The following is a 16,790-nucleotide window of genomic DNA, read 5'->3' on the forward strand; positions in this document are numbered from 1 at the left end:
TAGTTGTGAGAGAGTCTCTGTACTCAGGGCGGAGGCGCTCCATTGAGATTTCTCAGTGCAGGTAGCACTCCCCAAGTGCGGATTTCAGAATCAGGCCTCTTGTATGCATGTGTGCTGCAACTCTTGTGCAGTGTGGCCTTATGTCTGTCATATGTACACCATGGTTCAAGTGGACCTGTGTAATTACATGGATAGTCCAGCCTCATAGCTGTCATGTTTGGCAGCTCCATGTGTAATGTGCCACCCCAGGCCTGTTGCTAACGTTTGTGGAAAATGGGAATGGTGTTCCTTTTTTCATTATGGAAGGAAAAAGACTACAAGTCCCAGAATTCAGTGTGATCATTTGGGGTGGAACAGCACCTCATAAATGGACCTCGGAAACTTGGCTGGGCTGTGTGATTAGAAACTGCCACCCTCATGAATCCGACTAACACCTACTGGCCCCATAAAAAATGGTAAGGCTTCTTGTATTGTGTGTAATGCAGAATACATCACACACACAGGTCTAATATATCCCTATGATGATATGTCACTGTCTCAGGTTAACTTAACAGGTACCTTGCGAGATATATGACATGGAGTGACTGCCACGGGTAAGCTGGTAATGTTGTACTACCACACCCCGCCCCATGCTCTTATGGTACATCTAGGCCTATTGTAGGTACAAAGGCACACTACCCTGCAGCATGCAGCAAATTGACACCAGATCTCGTTCTGCACTGCAGCACTCATCTGTTCCTCTGGCCCCACATAATGCAGAGGGTATCTATCAAGCAACCCCCAGTTAGTATGGTCATATCAGTATCACAGAATGCGTGGGTGACTTGTCCTCAGCTCCATCAGCCATGTTGGGGGATGTGGGTTCAACAGAGCAGTAGGATGGCAGAGGATTTTTCTTCGAGGTGGGGATGACAAAGAATGACAATAAAATGGCAGCCTGCACCTCCCTGTATTGAAGGGATGTGCTGCTCTGTACTGATGAGGGATGAAATCTAGAAACACATGTATAGGCCTGATTCACAAAGGGCCCCTGCACTCCGAATTCTCTTTGTGGAGATTGTTCCCTGAGTGCAAACACTTCCCCACAAATAAGGGGCCTCCGCCACAAGTGCGGAAGCCCTTTGTGATTCAGGCCCTATATGTCTAGGGATAAACAGCACTACTGCCCTAACTGTGGTTGTAATTTTTATCACAAAGGATTCGGAGACTTGTCATGCAATGGATGAAATGAGACATATGAGGGTCTGACTCACCATGTAATTTGCACATACTTGGGACAACATCCATCGTAGTTTTTGTAGTGTATCACAAACATGTATTATTTTGTGTCATTGTTAGACTCATGTAACATCAATAAGAGAGTAAGGGTCAAAAGTAAACACTCTCATACCCCTGAATTAATGACTCAAACAACAAGAGAGTGTTAATACAAACAGACCATGCTAGCAAGGTTAGTACTCAATATCGCAGGTATGTTAGACAAGGCTATAAAAGATAGCTGGAAAGAATAGAGTGCACGTGTCAGAAAAACTAGCTAAAAGAACCCTCAGGCCCCAGTGGAACACTGGTAGCCGGTTGTCTTCATTGGGTCCCTTTTTATAGCTAGAGAAGTGAAAAGTGAATCTAAAAAGAGTACTCACTACTCCTCAACATAATTTAATAAGAGGGTAGCTCCAACTCTATTAAAAACAGTGATTAGAAAAACATTGTTTTTCTGGACTACTCTAGGTTGTGCAAATTTGAACCACAGAGTCCCTTTATAGAAGAAGTGTGAAGAAAGTTAATTAGTAAAAAGAGGTGGTCAACATGTTTCTGCCAGGTAAGCAAATTCGCTCGGCATTCGTCAGGACCAGTATAAAAAAGAAACAACTCACTGCCCTGGGCACCCTAAAGTGTACAGAAGCAGAGAGTATGGTCATTTGCTAATACGACCTGTAATTTGTCGAAGCAGTTGGTAGAGAAATTTTTCCAAATCCTAGAGGCCCCCTCTCTTGAGGTGGTACCACTCGATAGCTACGGGCGGCGGATGTGGCAGTTCGTAGGTGAACAAGCGGGGAGCCGTCTGGAGTGAATGGCCCGGACGTGAAGATTCCTCCTGCCGCTTTGGCCCATGGGGCAGTTTAACAGTAAATAAAATATCGAGTGGTACCACCTCAAGAGAGGGGGCCTCTAGGATTTGGAAAAATTTCTCTACCAACTGCTTCGACAAATTACAGGTCGTATTAGCAAATGACCATACTCTCTGCTTCTGTACACTTTAGGGTGCCCAGGGCAGTGAGTTGTTTCTTTTTTATACTGGTCCTGACGAATGCCGAGCGAATTTGCTTACCTGGCAGAAACATGTTGACCACCTCTTTTTACTAATTAACTTTCTTCACACTTCTTCTATAAAGGGACTCTGTGGTTCAAATTTGCACAACCTAGAGTAGTCCAGAAAAACAATGTTTTTCTAATCACTGTTTTTAATAGAGTTGGAGCTACCCTCTTATTAAATTATGTTGAGGAGTAGTGAGTACTCTTTTTAGATTCACTTTTCACTTCTCTAGCTATAAAAAGGGACCCAATGAAGACAACCGGCTACCAGTGTTCCACTGGGGCCTGAGGGTTCTTTTAGCTAGTTTTTCTGACACGTGCACTCTATTCTTTCCAGCTATCTTTTATAGCCTTGTCTAACATACCTGCGATATTGAGTACTAACCTTGCTAGCATGGTCTGTTTGTATTAACACTCTCTTGTTGTTTGAGTCATTGTTAGACTCATCACATATTACCTGGCACCACATTGAGGACATCAATCAAAGGCAGCTCATGCAGCATGTGGGTGGTGTGCCCCCATGAGAGGACATCCCTCTTGAGTGGAGTGAGACAGAGGTGGAGTCCAGTTTGTCCACCAGAGAAAGCTCTGGCCAATTCTATCCTGCTGTACTTCTTCGCCCACCTCTTCTCATCCTGCCACTTCTTTTTGATGTCTGTGACAATACAGACATCCTCTCCCAATGCCGTGATGTCAGTGGCCAAATGCTGCCTTAGAGCTGCCTTCTGTGTGGCACAGCTGTTGTGGGGGGTAGACCATGCCGTCTTTTTGTGTTGTCTGACTATGAACTTGATTATCATGAACTTGATTATCATGGTGGTCTCCGCCTCAGTTTAATACTTCTTCCTCCTCAGAGGTAGCATGATGGAGGCAGACACAGAGCATGCAGGCAAAAAGTCTGTGTGGCCAAACCAGGGCCTTGATTGTGTACTGATTTTATGTGGTTTGTAGTGCTGGGATTGCAGGTGGTGTTGATAGTTTGCAGGTATATGTAGTTACACTTACTCTGGCCCCGGTGCTAAATCTCCACCCCAAGTGCAAGGCTGGGATTGGCTGTTGGGCAAAGGAGTTTCCTCTGGAGATGGTTGGGGGGATGGTAGGCACTGACACAGGTGTGTCAAGATGAAAGCAAACTTCCTCTGCCTTTTGGCCTAAGTTTACATTTGTGAATACCAAAAAGCAGTAAACTTACATGAAGATGTAAGTTTACGTTTGTGAATCGGGCCCTATGAGTTTTCACTTTTTCAAGAGGTTGTAGGGCCAGATTTATCAAGGCATTTTGCTGATGCAGAGTCTCAAAGAGAGACACAAACCAATGCAATGTCTTGAATTGGGATTTACCTTACAGTACAAATCCTGAATTATTACTGAAAAATAGCCCTAAAGTAATGTATAGCTCATAGCTTGGTGCTACTTTGCACTACTTTGTAGAAAGAAAGTGTCCCACAGGTGTTTCATCAGCATTCCTGTGCAAACACCCATGCATTTTGATGTGAAGCCCTATCTACTGAAAAAAGTAACAGGGCTTTTCGCCAAAGATTTACCCCTCCTTGAGGCAGGCATCATTTTTGGGAACAATTTTTTTCTCACAACTTTTCTGACTTTGCCTGTGTGCTGTAATGTATGTAATGTAATGAAAGGCTTCAAGCTATGTCCAAGCATGGTATTGTGTACTGGAAGTATACCCTTTTAGCAAAAAACCTATGCTAGGCATCATTCACACACCATTGCAATATAGTGCTAGGGTGTGTGCGTGGTGCAAGGCAGCCTAGAGTGAGCCAGCACTAGAGGAGAGGGCAACAGGGCCATATTTTAACAGATTTGGCATGGTTCTGCTATCTTCCTATCACGCAACGCCGAACAGCAATTTTGCCCGCGGCACTGCATTGCTTCAATTAATAGTAAATATGCCCTGTAGTGTTTGATCCTCAGACGAGGGATGATTTGAACATTTTGCAGGGACCCAGAACCATGATCTCTGTTTTACTAATATTTACTTGAATAAGAGTCTGTTTAATTCAGTCACTTATCTCATAGAGGTATGTCAGCAGTTTCCCCAGGTAGTCAGAGGAAGCTCATAGAGTAACCTTCAGGCCTCCGTTGAAAATGGCCTTACATAGAAGGCTAATATTAAAAGTAAACAAAAAGGGAGAGTGAATAACTCTGAGGACTCCCACCCTCTAGCCATAGTGTTGGAGATTTAACATGCCCCTATCTATCTTCATTAAAGGGTCAGCTAAAATAGATGGAAACCTGATTTTTTTCTTGGATACCGAAGATGTGCCCCCAGCTATAGTCTTCGGAAAAAGATGTTATGATCCACTGTATGGAACACTGTGGACAGACCTAAGAGCACTAGCATTGCCAGGTAGCCCTTATGAAACCAATTGTTCAACATTGTCAGTGACATCCAACAAAGTCATTACTGTACATTGTCTGGTTGAAACCCTGATTGGTGAGCATCCAGTAACTCACTAATTTCTAGATGTTTTTGGATCTCTTGTTCCATATATGTACGCATATTACCAGAAGGCCTCTTGTGGGTCAATATAGCAGGAACTATTGTGTCCAGATCAACTTTCTTTAGGATGTTGTGGTGATCAAATGTTTTAACATTGCCAAGACAAGATGCTGCTCTGAAGATAAATTAATCCATTTAGTTGCAAATGGGCCAAAGGTTCTGGGAAGTTGGATAGGAAACAACCTGGAACCGCTCCATTGGGGTTGTTTGATGGCTTTATCTCAGGTAGACTTGTTCTTCCTCTACAGTGACTGGTTTGAAGTTAAAGGAAGTGCAGAGGGAAGTTGGCTAAGTACCATCACATTTGGCATAGCACACAGCTCATTAGACTCCTACAAGCTTTGTCTTATACAGCTGACCTTATCTATCAGCTATTAAGAAACTGTATCACATAGTGTTTGAGAGGCTAGCGCAGACGCTGTGCAGCGGGGGTGGGGAGGGTAACAGGCGGGAACTGCCTGGAAAATAGTGTTCTATAACAAGCCAAAAGTGAGTCTTTGATTTCTGCATGGCCTGGTGGTAAATGAGTAGGTGGTTTTTAAAGCCATCTTAAACTTCCTTCTTATATTGCTTCTTCTATATTTACCTTCCTTTTATTTTGAAGTATTTCAATTCTTCCAAAACTAAGAGTCTATGCATGTTTGTTGATGGTTGACTTAGCTGAGTAAAAATAGATTGATATTTTGCATTCCTTAGTAGTTTGGTAAAGGTCGCCAGGCCCAGATTGGACTGAGGGAGTTCATCTTGGTTATAAGTATTCAGTTGTTATTTCTCTCTGTCCTGCAACACCTCCTTTGGACCTCCTAAAAAGGAGATTTTCACTGGCGCATTCAGATTGAAAGTTGTGGGACAGTGATCAGAGAATACTACTGTTAATGGAGTGAAGAGACAATAAGACCAATGCAGCAATTGTTACAGTAGATGAGAAAAAGTCATTTTACGTCAATGCCAAACTTGGATAAACCCTGCAAATGTTCAAGTACTTGGGTATTTATATTGCTAAAATAGAGAGTACATTTCATGAACATGTTTAACAGGGATTGTTGAATCTACTCCTTGATAACATTTGTAGGTGGAGGATGCTCCCCCTTTCAGTGATGAGAAGAATAGCCGTTTTAGTATTAAATGTTTTTATTGAACAGAAGGCTCTCAGACAATGCAAAAGACAAGCAGCATACACAACGTGAGCAATTGGACCCAGATTCAGGGTGGTAACATCGAATCGAAGTTTCCTATAGGGTGTATACACCCAGCCAGACCCCTGAACAAAGCGCAGCAGCATCTGTTCCAGAGTCAAAAGCGAAAGAGCCATGTTGGACTTGGCCCGTCTGGCAGGTCCACCCCTGAAGTTTTGAGCTTATTATATGTGTCCGGGGAATGGTGATTCCCCCTCTGAGTGTGTGTGTGGTGAGAGAGACCTGCCTCCCATAGGAATGCATGGGGAATGTATGTGGCTCGGGTAGTTCCTGATGCGTGGGGCGTGCCGGGTCGTGTTTGGTATGTATGCGCTCGTGAGGTTGAATGCTACAAGATGATGTATGCGGCATGTGTGTGACTAGAAGGGAAGTGCCACTTCTAGACCTTGGTGTGTGTGTGCAGTAGGTGTGCTGGCGCCTGATTGGCTGAAGCTGGCCGGGCCTTCCCCCACCAGGCTGGCTCCACCCCCCTGGGGTGCGTCCAGTGTCCCTGGCCTGGCCAGTAACCTGAAACTCCTTATAACCAGTTCTGGCTGGTTCTCTCCCTGCCTGCCCCTTTGGGAGACAAAGGAAGCTCCTGTATAAAAGGAGGGTGGGCCCTCTTCTCTCTCTCTTCCTCCTCTTCTTCGTCCTGCTTGGAGCCCTGCCAGGGGCGTGCTGCTGCTGGGGCTCAGGGAATGGCTTGCCTCCCTGAGCCCTGCACTGCTCCTGAACTACCTACTTCATGGACTTCCTATAGACTCTGCTGTCTGTGCTTCTAGCGCTTGGGGGCGCTTTCCTGCTGTCCTAGCGCCTTGGGTGCTTCACCGATGCTTCTAGCGCTTGGGAGCGCGTTTCCGGCGGTCCTAGCGCCTCGGGGCGCTTCATCACTGTTCCTAGCGCTGGGAGCGCTTTCCTCCAACAGCCGGTGCCACCCGGCAATTGCCCTGTTCGTGTGAGGGGCCCGAGCCCCCAGCGAGTGTCTACCTCGCCTACCCCCGCCCTCGCTGTATTCATCGAGGGAGCCCACTCCTCGTTAATCCCCCCGGTGTTCACCGCCGCAGCCCGGGACCCCTCGTGAGGCCCGCCCCCGGGCCGCGCTCTGATTGGATGTCGGCCCGGGCTGGGCTGATGACGTTCCCCGGGCCGCGCTCTGATTGGCCGGCGGCCCGGGGAGCTGTGGAGACGAGTGGAGAAGAGCCGGTAAGGCAGGGGACGGCGAGAGCCTACTCCGCGCCCCTGCGTCCACACAGCAGAAGTGCCGCTTCCCCCCCCGGGGCCCCCAGGAGTGAGCGGGAGCCCTGGGGAGCGAGAGAGAGACCGGCGCGCTCGCCGACCGGTGAGTGATGCAGGAGGGAAGGCGGGGCATCGGGCCACATTGCCGGTGGCCGCCCCTCCCCTCCCGCGTGTGCATTCATGTTGTTAGAGGCCCGCGGGCCCTCCAGTAATGTCGGGTCCCCCGAGGGGGACCACGCCTGGCCATACTTTGCCCCCCTGAGCCCCGAGAGGCTCCCTCTGCAGTTTTGGCCCTCCGAGCCCGCGAGGCTCCGTCACGGCCCCCGGGGGCGCCCATTGATGCCGGGTCCCCCGAGGGGGGCCCGCCTGCCCACAGTTCTTGTCCTGAGCCCCGAGGAGGCTCCAACGTGTCCCTGGCCCTGCCTGGGCCCTGAGTGGCCCCACCACGTGTCCCTGGCCCTGCCTGGGCCCCGAGTGGCCCCACCACGTGTCCCTGGCCCGGCCTGGGCCCCGAGTGGCCCCACCACATGTCCCTGACCCTGCGAGAGGCTCCACCATGGCCCCCCTGTCCCCCCAAGCCTGCAGGGCTATGTCCAAGTCCCCCAGCGGCCCAGCACTTAGTGGGCCGCTGCCACGTTTAGGTTTGCCCCGGGGCCCTTGCAGCCCACTCTGGACATCGAGACTCTAAGGCGCCCCTTGCCTCAGGAAGGCCACCTGGCCTAGGGGGTGCTACTGACTAACATCAAAGTGATACGGAGAACTCTTAAGTGTTGCCCTGCTGATAGGGGCCTCTGTTGTGTTGTGTACCTTGCCTCATGTAAGTCTATGCTGGTTAGAGTGAGTTCTATTGCTAGTCCTATGAGACCCCGGGGCGTGACGTGTTCTAATGCTAAGCTCCTGGTGATTATGTGTTCTAGTCCTAGTCCGAGGAAGCTCCCAGTTGTTATATGTTCTACAATACCAATACCATCATGTGCACCTTCCTGGCAGTGGCCCCTTGGCCCTGCCCTGTACCTTTTCCCTGGTGACCCCTGCCGTGCCTCGAGCACATTGTAAAGTGTATGTTCCTATGTGTCCTTCTTAATATAAAGACTATTTTTATATATACTTTGCGTGGAGTTCCTTTTGTGGGAGGTCGGGGATGTTGCTGTTGGTGGGTGCGTGCGCAAATGCTTCACACATGTCCTCCGAGATAGGCCTGACTGCCCGCGCCGCGTTACCCAGAGGGCGAGCAGGGGTCGACTTTACATAGGAGTGGCGGTCTCTGACTGGCTGGGGTGCAAGCCCTGGCCGGCCGGGGGTCCCATTTCCTACACTGGTGGCTAGCGGTGGGATCCGGACTTGTGTTTGCGCAGTACCACAACAATAACTGGCCTCCCTACAAAACTCTGCATTGTAAATGGTCGCAAAGAAAGGAGATTATTGTTTTTAAGAGGTCACTTAAATGTCCGATTCTGTGAAAAATGTATTCTGATACGCTATGAGTTAGGTGGCCCTAGCTCGGGAAGGTAGATCAACTCCCTAGTGCAATGTGTTTTCTGGATTCACCAGAAGGGTGGGATCCAGTGGTGGCAGCGTAATTGTGTTCAATGTGTATGGTCCCTGTCCCTTCCCTGGAGTAATGATACCTGCGCCACATGGGTCAGGTCATGTTGCTAAAAATGTCTGTTCGGTGGAAATGTTTAATGATTAATAGAAATGTCCGTTCTGGGGAAAAATGTGTGCGTATACACTGTGAGTTAGGTGTCCCTAGCTCGGGAGGGTAAATAATCTCCCTGGTACAATATGGTTTTCTGAATTCACCAGAAGGGTGGGATCCAGTAGTAGTAGTGTAACTGTTTTCAATGTGTATGGTCAGGTTGCTAAAAATGTCTGTTCTGTGGAAATGTTTAATGATGATTAGAAATACCTGTTCTGTGGAAAGTTTTAAAGGTTGCTTAAATGTCTGTTCTGTGGAAAAAGTGTGCGGGTACACTGTTAGTTAGGTGCCCCTAGTTTGGGAGGGTAAATCATCTCCCTAGTACAATATGGTTTTCTGGATTCACCAGAAGGGTGGGATCCAGTGGTGACTGCGTAGTTGTGTTCAAATGTGTATGGTCCTTGTCCCTTCCCTAGAGTAATGGTACCTGTGCCACAAGGGTCAGGTTGAGGAATCAGGGGCGGTGGGAAACTGTCTTACCAGTCTAGGGGACGGGGTGTGGATGAATGTGGAGGTGTGCTGAGTAATGGAGTGTGAGTTCTCTGGGATGGGGAGCTTGCTGAATCAACGTTAATAGTGTCCTTCCTTGCCCCGCTGAATGTGTTGGATGCATCATGTGTCCCCTTTTCCCCGCTAAATGTGTTTGACGCTTCCTGTCTTCCTTACCCCGCTGAATGTGTTTTAGGCGTCAGGTGTCGCCCTGGCTGAATTTCTGTTAAGTTGTATCTCGGACAAGGAAGACCTGCTGGCGCGGCCGCGGCTTGCCTTGGGGAGAGCTGAACCTCGAGACCTGCTGGCGCTGCCGCGGCTCGTTTTGTTAAAGTTATGGTAGTTGTATCCCGGACGAGGAAGACCTGCTGGCTCGGCCGCGGCTTGCCTTGGGGAGAGCTGAACCTTGAGACCGGCTAGTGCTGCCGCGGCTCGTTTTGTTGAATTCATGTTAGTTGTATCCCAGACAAGGAAGACCTGCTGGCGCGGCCGCGGCTTGCCTTGGGGAGAGCTGATCGCTTAGTTCCCAGGTGGAAGACCAGTGGAGGGAGGAAGTTCCAAGACTGGTAGGAAAGTGTGTTCTGAGGGTGTTTCTCCTGGGAGAACGCGGAACCTCAGAAGTAGAGGTAGGGTGGGGCATTCTTGCCCGTGACCTCTGGCAAACCTGAGGGTGCGGACCCTAGGTGGAAGGAACAGTGGTAGTCGTGGCTACACTGAGAAAGGGAGTGGAGAATGGCTATTGTGGGCCAGGGGTTACCACCCCCCACTTCGGATTAGCCGGGACCAGTGGTATCTGGATGGCTTAGGGCCTGGTCCTAGTCATGGACAACTAAGGAGTACCAGGTGGGTAGCCTGGTTGGGCCTATGTCTTCATTTTTTTTAATTTTTTTTTTGTTGTTGTAACTTTTATTATTTTCAGTTTGTGTATGTCTATCGGTCCGGCGGTGCGGGCCGCGTCCACGTTCTATCGCCCTGCAGCAGGGAAGTCCATCACGGTAGTGATTGGTCTGCCCTGCGTTTGGGCTGGGAGGGGCATGTGTTGGACTTGGCCCGTCTGGCAGGTCCACCCCTGAAGTTTTGTGCTTATTATATGTGTCCGGGGAATGGTGATTCCCCCTCTGAGTGTGTGTGTGGTGAGAGAGACCTGCCTCCCATAGGAATGCATGGGGAATGTATGTGGCTCGGGTAGTTCCTGATGCGTGGGGCGTGCCGGGTCGTGTTTGGTATGTATGCGCTCGTGAGGTTGAATGCTACAAGATGATGTATGCGGCATGTGTGTGACGGGAAGTGCCACTTCTAGACCTTGGTGTGTGTGTGCAGTAGGTGTGCTGGCGCCTGATTGGCTGAAGCTGGCCGGGCCTTCCCCCACCAGGCTGGCTCCACTCCCCTGGGGTGCGTCCAGTGTCCCTGGCCTGGCCAGTAACCTGAAACTCCTTATAACCAGTTCTGGCTGGTTCTCTCCCTGCCTGCCCCTTTGGGAGACAAAGGAAGCTCCTGTATAAAAGGAGGGTGGGCCCTCTTCTCTCTCTCTTCCTCCTCTTCTTCGTCCTGCTTGGAGCCCTGCCAGGGGCGTGCTGCTGCTGGGGCTCAGGGAATGGCTTGCCTCCCTGAGCCCTGCACTGCTCCTGAACTACCTACTTCATGGACTTCCTATAGACTCTGCTGTCTGTGCTTCTAGCGCTTGGGGGCGCTTTCCTGCTGTCCTAGCGCCTTGGGTGCTTCACCTATGCTTCTAGCGCTTGGGAGCGCGTTTCCGGCGGTCCTAGCGCCTCGGGGCGCTTCATCACTGTTCCTAGCGCTGGGAGCGCTTTCCTCCAACAGCCGGTGCCACCCGGCAATTGCCCTGTTCGTGTGAGGGGCCCGAGCCCCCAGCGAGTGTCTACCTCGCCTACCCCCGCCCTCGCTGTATTCATCGAGGGAGCCCACTCCTCGTTAATCCCCCCGGTGTTCACCGCCGCAGCCCGGGACCCCTCGTGAGGCCCGCCCCCGGGCCGCGCTCTGATTGGCTGTCGGCCCGGGCTGGGCTGATGACGTTCCCCGGGCCGCGCTCTGATTGGCCGGCGGCCCGGGGAGCTGTGGAGACGAGTGGAGAAGAGCCGGTAAGGCAGGGGACGGCGGGAGCCTACTCCGCGCCCCTGCGTCCACACAGCAGAAGTGCCGCTTCCCCCCCGGGGCCCCCAGGAGCGAGCGGGAGCCCCGGGGAGCGAGAGAGAGACCGGCGCGCTCGCCGACCGGTGAGTGATGCAGGAGGGGAGGCGGGGCATCGGGCCACATTGCCGGTGGCCGCCCCTCCCCTCCCGCGTGTGCATTCATGTTGTTAGAGGCCCGCGGGCCCTCCAGTAATGTCGGGTCCCCCGGGGGGGACCACGCCTGGCCATACTTTGCCCCCCTGAGCCCCGAGAGGCTCCCTCTGCAGTTTTGGCCCTCCGAGCCCGCGAGGCTCCGTCACGGCCCCCGGGGGCGCCCATTGATGCCGGGTCCCCCGAGGGGGGCCCCGCCTGCCCACAGTTCTTGTCCTGAGCCCCGAGGAGGCTCCAACGTTTCCCTGGCCCTGCCTGGGCCCTGAGTGGCCCCACCACGTGTCCCTGGCCCTGCCTGGGCCTCGAGTGGCCCCACCACGTGTCCCTGGCCCGGCCTGGGCCCCGAGTGGCCCCACCACGTGTCCCTGACCCTGCGAGAGGCTCCACCATGGCCCCCCTGTCCCCCCAAGCCTGCAGGGCTATGTCCAAGTCCCCCAGCGGCCCAGCACTTAGTGGGCCGCTGCCACGTTTAGGTTTGCCCCGGGGCCCTTGCAGCCCACTCTGGACATCGAGACTCTAAGGCGCCCCTTGCCTCAGGAAGGCCACCTGGCCTAGGGGGTGCTACTGACTAACATCAAAGTGATACGGAGAACTCTTAAGTGTTGCCCTGCTGATAGGGGCCTCTGTTGTGTTGTGTACCTTGCCTCATGTAAGTCTATGCTGGTTAGAGTGAGTTCTATTGCTAGTCCTATGAGACCCCGGGGCGTGACGTGTTCTAATGCTAAGCTCCTGGTGATTATGTGTTCTAGTCCTAGTCCGAGGAAGCTCCCAGTTGTTATATGTTCTACAATACCAATACCATCATGTGCACCTTCCTGGCAGTGGCCCCTTGGCCCTGCCCTGTACCTTTTCCCTGGTGACCCCTGCCGTGCCTCGAGCACATTGTAAAGTGTATGTTCCTATGTGTCCTTCTTAATATAAAGACTATTTTTATATATACTTTGCGTGGAGTTCCTTTTGTGGGAGGCCGGGGATGTTGCTGTTGGTGGGTGCGTGCGCAAATGCTTCACACATGTCCTCCGAGATAGGCCTGACTGCCCGCGCCGCGTTACCCAGAGGGCGAGCAGGGGTCGACTTTACATAGGAGTGGCGGTCTCTGACTGGCTGGGGTGCAAGCCCTGGCCGGCCGGGGGTCCAATTTCCTACAAGCCATGTAAGGGAACACCCCCCTCCCCCACCCCCCGGAACCCCAACTACCCCGTGACCTACCCACCCTCCTCCCTCGTTCCAGGTCCATCACTCCATTCCCAGCACTAATCCATTCTCCCGACAACAAATCAGACATCAGGCGACGACAGTCGCAACAGCCGTAAGTAACGGGGGCATGTCACTTCTCTGAATTCTGTGGCCAACAGAGATAAGAATGGTTTCCATAGCTCCGCATACCTGGCACCTTCACCTGCTTGAACCAAGGAAAGTTTCTCCATCCCCAAAACTGACCAAAGGCGGCCTAACCATCCCTGAAAAGATGGGACCTGCGATGTGCACCAAAGGGCCAAAATGTTTTGGATGGCGGAGCCCAGTGCAATTGCGATCAGGCGGCCTCTTTGCGCTCTCAAAGGGAAAGTGATAGCATTGGGAACCCCAGAAGAATATATGCCGGGAATCTCAGAAGTTCTGTTTCAAAGTGGGTATCAATCTCATCGAGGACCAACTTCCAGTACCCCTGTACCTGTGTGCAGTCTCACAGAAGGTGCGTCAGTGTGCCTATTTCGCCGCAGCCCCGCCAGCAGGATGCGTCCCTGGCGCAGTCTATCTCGTGTAGCCGTTCCGGCGTGTAGTACCAGTAGGACACCACTTTAGTGAAAGTATCTGTCAGCCCCATGTGGTAAGCAGAATGACGAGCTCGATAATAAATATCTTCCCAATCCTTATTGCTCAGAGCCCTTCCCAGTTCCCTCTCCCAGCGTGCCCTCCCTGAGTTATATATCCGGAAGTATCTCTCTAAGAGCATGCGAAAAAGGTCCGAAATGAGCCGTTTGTCCGTCGTCCGTGTAATGAGCCAATTTTCGTACCGGCTAAGCTTCCGGTCGGCCTTCTCCCGAACCTGGGGACTAAGCGCCTAATGACGCACCTGAAGATATCGCAGGCGCTCTGACTCTGGTAGGCCCTGCTCCTGACGCAAGCGCTCAAAGGATGACACGCCCTCAGCAGAGTACATGTGGAATAAGAACCGACAACCCGCCGGACGCCACCGAGCAAATGCCCGTATATCCCTGCCGGGCCCGAAGTCCGGATTCTTCAGCAGGAGAATAGCCCTTTTAAAGGTGATAATTTACCCAAACTACTATGTATTTGCACCAAAACCTCATACTTAATAGAAACATAATTTTTAATGAACCAGATATCGTGTTTAGGTGGTAATATAATTTCCAATTAACTAGATGTTCAGATATTTTTTCAGTGTTAGATATTAGTTTGTTTAAATCCAACAGCATAGATACAATGGGGTGGTTTCACAGACCCCAGTATCAGTAACACCTTCAAGCCTGAATGACTGTCCAACCCTCAAGACGGAGAAGCTAAAAGCTGAGAACACATTTGGTGCCAACTATAAATATTTGTCATATGTGCCTCGAAGTTTAGATGTTGACACCACCTTGTACGGTCCTATTGAAATCGGAACAGATAAAGAAGACAACAAACTCGAAATACCAATAGTACTCAAACGTTCATCTGAATGAGTTTCCTTATTGGTAACATCTTAAAGGAGGAGGGCTAGGTATTACCTACATCATAATACGCGCCATCTCCCCTTTTAAAAATAAATAGGCGGCAGTAGGGAATGGGATCCCTGGAGCCTGAGAAGGCTCGGGGAGGGGGTTGCACGGTCCCTCTCCCCTTTTAAACGAAATACGGCCCTGGGAATCGGGGCCCGAGAGGGCCTGGGGAGAGGGGCTGCATGACTCCCTCCCTTTTTAAAATAAATACGGCCCTGGGGGAAAGCTCGGAGATGAGGGCCATGCTTACCCCCTCCCCTTTTAAGTGCATTGGTCCCTCAGGGATGGGGTCCTTGGGCCCTGAGTAGGCTCGGTGAGGGGGCCACACTGCCCCGCGCCTTTTTAAATACAATGGGGCTTGGAGAATGGGGTCCCAGGACCTGAGAAAGTCAGGGAAGGGGTCTGTGCCGCCCCCTCTTTTTTTTATTATATTTGGCTCCAGGGTGAGGTGGCCGGAGCATAATAAGGGTCGGGAGAGGGGCCGCATAGCCCTCTTCCCCTTTTTAAATGTATTTGGCCCTAGGGCCTATTAAGACTTGGGAAGGAGGGGGTCACACAGCCGCCCTCCTCTTTTCATTGGAACTGAAAAGAAGGGTCGAGGAGGGGGGCTGCATGAGCCCCTTCCTCTTAATATATATGTTTTGGCCCCAGGGGATGGCGCTCCCCGGGCCAGAAGGCCAACCCTATATTGCGCACGCCAAAGGCTGTGCACGGTGTTGGGTTACAGCCTGCTGGGGATGTAGCCACAGGTCTAGGTGGCAGCCCAAGCCTTGGCCAATCCTCCACTGCACACAGCCAAAGGTTGCGCGCAGCTTGGAGTTGGCTGCCTGCGGGAAGTTGGAAGCAGGTTCTGGCTGCAAAACAGGTCCTGCAGATAACTCCATGCCAAAAAATACCAAAGTCCATGCACGGCGGGCGGTTGGCTGCCTCCAGGTGGATGACTGCGGGGAGTTGAATGCCGGGTTTGACTGCAAGCCAGGCCCGTGGCCACATCCATGCTTCGTGGAGTTGACTGCTTGTCTGAGGGGTCACCTGCTAGCCAAACCCCTTCTGTTCACGACCAAAGGCAGCGTGCAGTGTGCATTGTGGGTGTGGCTGTCTGCTGGGGGTTAGCCGCAGGGTTTGGCTTTACATATGGTAATAACATTTTACTTTACATTAAAAAGAACTAGACATTTACTGAAAAAACAAAGGTTAAAGTAACATTTTAGTTAGGTGAATGCCATCAATGATATTATTTGAGATGTAATCAGTGTTGTTATAAATGATGACATGGAACATGTCACGAGTGATGTAATATGTGGGGTGGGTCCCAAAACGTGTTTTCCCCATTCATTTTTTTAATAGGAAAATTAGACACAGTTACAGCCCCAACCGCTTAACAGAATGACATCACATTTGGTAGAAAGGAAGATCTTGGTCCACAAAGTGTGCTTATTGTAATTTGGTGTAAATCTGTTAAGTGATTTTGGAGAATGTAAGTCCCATAATGCTTGAATATTACACGCCGCAGAGGATCTGTGGAGCCGATAGATCTCAAGATGAGATCTGAATGGCTGCCACCACATCAAGAATGATGTAGCTGCAGCCATCTTAGGACTCAAGGATTCAATGCCCTGTCCTAGATTAACATTAATAAAAGATCTAGGAGGCAGGATAGAGATACCCTTCCCCCAGGCCTTGAGGCCCCCGCCAGAGGCCAAAAACGGAAATTTGTTTTTATCAGCACTGAGGTTCTGTTGAGGATCGCAGATCTGATAAAAAAAATGTCTCTCACCTTTTACTAAAAAACCCCAAGAGGTAAGCCTGGGGTTGTGGCACATTTGGGGAGGGGAGGGGCGGCCCGTGGACCCTTCTTCAGGCCTCGGAGAGGCCCCTAGACCTCATCTTCCGGGGCCAGTTTTTAGGGCTCGGCCTACGTCACCACGAAGTGGGGCGGAGCTCCGAGCTCCTATTGTTAAGAAAAAGAAAAAAAGTTTCTTTAGGGCTCGGGCCAGAAACATTCCTTAGTGGGCGAGTTTTTTTTATGGCATCTGCATAGTGATTCGTCTTCGCTGTGCTGTCTTTTTAGTAGCCTTGACGCGATAGGCTATATGTAATTTCCGTCCGCCATTTTTGGCATTTTTTGTGCGGTTTCGCGCACAGCAGCCCATTAATTTTAATTAGGAGCTGTCAGGGTGCCCGTGTAATGCATTCCAGATGGTCTGCGCGCGTTCACCATAGCGTTCACCGTTTGTCGGGCGCGCGTCCTCCTCACGTGGTGGTCAGATGTTAATGAAGTGAAGTGGCATCATGGAATTTACAAGCGCCCTGGAAAACTTCCGCTCTACAACACAT

The sequence above is a fragment of the Lissotriton vulgaris genome, unplaced genomic scaffold, assembly GCF_964263255.1.
Source record: "Lissotriton vulgaris unplaced genomic scaffold, aLisVul1.2 SCAFFOLD_287, whole genome shotgun sequence".
Taxonomy (NCBI): Eukaryota; Metazoa; Chordata; class Amphibia; order Caudata; family Salamandridae; genus Lissotriton; species Lissotriton vulgaris.